This window comes from Oncorhynchus keta, chromosome 19, assembly GCF_023373465.1.
Source record: "Oncorhynchus keta strain PuntledgeMale-10-30-2019 chromosome 19, Oket_V2, whole genome shotgun sequence".
Taxonomy (NCBI): domain Eukaryota; kingdom Metazoa; phylum Chordata; class Actinopteri; order Salmoniformes; family Salmonidae; genus Oncorhynchus; species Oncorhynchus keta.
The window spans coordinates 5,016,883-5,020,986 of NC_068439.1; the positions used below are offsets into that span (position 1 = coordinate 5,016,883).

Consider the following 4,104-nt stretch of genomic DNA (forward strand, 5'->3'; position numbering starts at 1 on the left):
GTTCAGAGCCATAATGGAGTCATGTCATCAGTAGTCATGTTCAGAGCCATAATGGAGTCATGTCATGTTCAGAGCCATAATGGAGTCATGTCATCAGTAGTCATGTTCAGAGCCATAATGGAGTCATGTCATGTACAGAGCCATAATGGAGTCATGTCATCAGTAGTCATGTTCAGAGCCATAATGGAGTCATGTCATGTACAGAGCCATAATGGAGTCATGTCATCAGTAGTCATGTTCAGAGCCATAATGGAGTCATGTCATCAGAAGTCATGTTCAGAGCCATAATGGAGTCATGTCATCAGTAGTCATGTTCAGAGCCATAATGGAGTCATGTCATCAGTAGGTCATGTTCAGAGCCATAATGGAGTCATGTCATCAGTAGTCATGTTCAGAGCCATAATGGAGTCATGTCATCAGAAGTCATGTTCAGAGCCATAATGGAGTCATGTCATCAGTAGTCATGTTCAGAGCCATAATGGAGTCATGTCATCAGTAGGTCATGTTCAGAGCCATAATGGAGTCATGTCATCAGTAGTCATGTTCAGAGTCATAATGGAGTCATGTAATCATGTTCAGAGCCATAATGGAGTCATGTCATGTACAGAGTCATAATGGAGTCATGTCATCAGTAGTCATGTTCAGAGCCATAATGGAGTCATGTCATCAGTAGTCATGTTCAGAGCCATAATGGAGTCATGTCATCAGAAGTCATGTACAGAGCCATAATGGAGTCATGTCATCAGTAGTCATGTTCAGAGCCATAATGGAGTCATGTCATCAGAAGTCATGTACAGAGCCATAATGGAGTCATGTCATCAGTAGTCATGTTCAGAGCCATAATGGATTCATGTCATCAGTAGTCATGTTCAGAGCCATAATGGAGCAATGTCGTTGTGGTTTAGGAGAGGTCATAATTAGGCCACTAGAACAGAACAGAATGTCCCTCTAAGGTCCCCTGCCAATTCACAGAGAGCAGATATTTCTGCTGTGCCAAATGGTGCCCTATTCTCTACATAGTGCACTACTTTTGACCAGCGCAAATAGGATTCCCATAGGTCCTGGTCAAAAGTAGTGCACTATGTTTGGAATGGGGTGACATTTGGGATTGTCAGTGTGAAGGAACAGGGCCTCTTTAGTACGCAGACAGAGTCCTCTGCAGTCCCCTAGTAATCAGGTTTCTGATGTCACCACTGTTTATTGTGGCCTGCTTTGTCCTGATTAAGAGAGAGAGTGGATGAATGGGGGAGAGGAGGAAAGGAAGTGAGTCTTGGCCGGCCCCACTGTCTGCTGCCCTGCCTCTCGCCCTCTAGAAAATGGGTTTGTGACTCCTCCCTCCCTCCCTCCCTCCCTCCCCCTCCCTCCCTCCCTCCCTCCCTCCCTCCCTCCCTCCCTCCCTCCCTCCCTCCCTCCCTCCCTCCCTCCCCCTCCCTCCCTCCCTCCCTCTCTCATTCTTTCCCTCCCCTCTTCCTGTCTCCCTCCCTCCCTACCTACCTCTCCCCCTCTCCCCTCTCTCTACCTCCCTCTCTGTCTCCCCCTCTCCCCCTCTCTCTCTCTCTCTCTCTCTCGCTCTATCCATCCATCCAACCAACCATCCATCCATCCATCCATCCATCCATCCATCCATCCATCTCTAAGTTCTGCCTACAACTTCCTGATCATTGTCTGATGGGCTGTTTGTCAGAAAGCCAGTTCTAATCTCTCCAGTGTAATGTCCCTTGTCAACTACCATAAACGGATATATCTTTCACCCAGCTCCCTCCCCTTAAAAAAAGTACATTTTCAAAGTGATTAAAAAGGGGTATAGCTGGTTCTGGAATAGACAGAGGCCAATGGTATAAAGACCTAGTTCTCGCTGTTAGATGTGCAACTTTTAATTCATTCGACAATGTTACTACCAGATTGTAGATAGTTGGAAGGGGTTCTCTTGTTGTGAAAACATTATATACGCAAGTTTTTATTTTATGTATTCAATGTTCATAATAAAACCATGTTTTGCCATAATATACCATGCCGGGACCATTTTGAAACATTCTGGAACAATTCTGAAACCATTCTGGATCCATTCTGGAACCATTTTGAAACATTCTGGAACCATTTTGGAACCATTTTGAAACATTCTGGAACCATTTTGAAACATTCTGGAACAATTCTGAAACCATTCTGGATCCATTCTGGAACCATTTTGAAACATTCTGGAACCATTTTGGAACCATTTTGAAACATTCTGGAACCATTTTGGAACATTCTGGAACCATTTTGAAACATTCTGGAACAATTCTGAAACCATTCTGGAACCATTTTGGAACAGTATGGAACTTTTCCGGAACCATTTTGAAACATTCTGGAACCATTCTGGAAACATTTTGAAACATTATGGAACCATTCTGGAACCATTTTGAAACATTCTGGAACCATTTTGGAACCATTTTGAAACATTCTGGAACCATTCTGGAACCATTTTGGAACCATTCTGGAACCATTTTGGAACATTCTGGAAACATTTTGAAACATTCTGGAGCCATTTTGAAACATTCTGGAACAATTCTGAAACCATTCTGGAACCATTTTGGAACATTCTGGAAACATTTTGAAACATTCTGGAAACATTTTGAAACATTCTGGAACCATTCTGGAACCATTTTGAAACAGTATGGAACTTTTCCGGAACCATTTTGAAACATTCTGGAACCATTCTGGAACCATTTTGAAACATTCTGGAACCATTCTGGAACCATTTTGAAACATTCTGGAACCATTCTGGAACCATTTTGAAGCAGTATGGAACCATTCTGGAACCATTTTGAAACAGTATGGAACCATTCTGGAACCATTTTGAAACAGTATGGAACCATTCTGGAACCATTTTGAAACATTCTGGAACCATTCTGGAACCATTTTGAAATAGTATGGAACCATTCTGGAACCATTTTGAAACATTCTGGAACCAATCTGGAACCATTTTGAAACATTATGGAACCATTCTGGTGGGGCTCTCTTCATTTTATTGGAGTGTACCAACCATAATCATTACCTAATCATTATATTGACAACACGCCTTATGCAGGACAGAAAGTAAATGTCGGTTTTATAGCAACTGCCATAACAACAATGGTTTAACCTCTTGAATCTGACACACACAAGTAAATACTAATTAGTGAATACCCTAGCATGATATTAGATTAATAAAAACCCAAGCATTAGATTTGACTTGTGAATACCCTAGCAGTAGATCAGATTAGTTAATAACATAACATCAGATTAATTAAAACCCTAGATAAAGATTAGATTAGTTAATACCCTAGCAGTATATCAGATTAGTTAATACCCTAGCATTAGATCAGATTAGTTAATACCCTAGATTTAGATCAGATCAGTTAATACCCTAGATTTAGATCAGATTAGGTAATAACCTAGATTTAGATTAGATTAGTTGATACCCTAGCATTAGATCAGATTAGTTAATACCCTTGTCACGCCTTGGTCATTGTATTTTGTGTTTTCGTTATATATTTGGTCAGGCCAGGGTGTGACATGGGTTTATTTTGTGGTATTTCGTATTGGGGTTTTGTAGTTATTGGGATCGCGGCTGAGTAGGGGTGTTGTATAGGCTTGGCTGCCTGAGGCGGTTCTCAATCAGTCAGGTGATTCTCGTTGTCTCTGATTGGGAACCGTATTTAGGTAGCCGGGGTTTCATTGTGTATTTCGTGGGTGATTGTTCCTGTCTCTGTGTAGTTTCACCAGATAGGCTGTAATTAGGTTTCACGTTCCGTTTGTTGTTTTTGTATTTTGTATAGTTATTTCATGTGTCACTTTTTCCATTAAAGTCATGAGTAACCACCACGCTGCATTTCGGTCCGACTCTCTTTCGACAAACGAAGAACGAAGTTACAACCCTAGCATTAGATCAGATTAGTTAATACCCTACCACAAAATCAGATTAGTTCATACCATAGTTTAGATTAGATTAGATAATAGTCTAGCATTAGATCAGATCAGTTAATACCCTAGATTTAGATCAGATTAGTTAATACCCTAGATTTAGATCAGATTAGTTAATACCCCAGATTTAGATCAGATTAGTTAATACCCTAGATTTAGATC

The 4,104-nt window shown here is 40.9% G+C and overlaps 1 long non-coding RNA gene across 1 annotated transcript in view; it reads left to right on the plus strand.

Annotated features, from left to right (window-relative positions):
- The window catches only part of LOC127909135 (uncharacterized), a 96,748-nt gene extending 92,905 nt beyond the window's left edge, over positions 1-3,843 (plus strand). Inside the window, exon 2 of the long non-coding RNA XR_008069846.1 lies at positions 3,760-3,843. This is a non-coding gene — a long non-coding RNA (uncharacterized LOC127909135). The remainder of the gene's footprint in view (positions 1-3,759) is intronic.
- Positions 3,844-4,104: the final 261 nt, after the last annotated feature.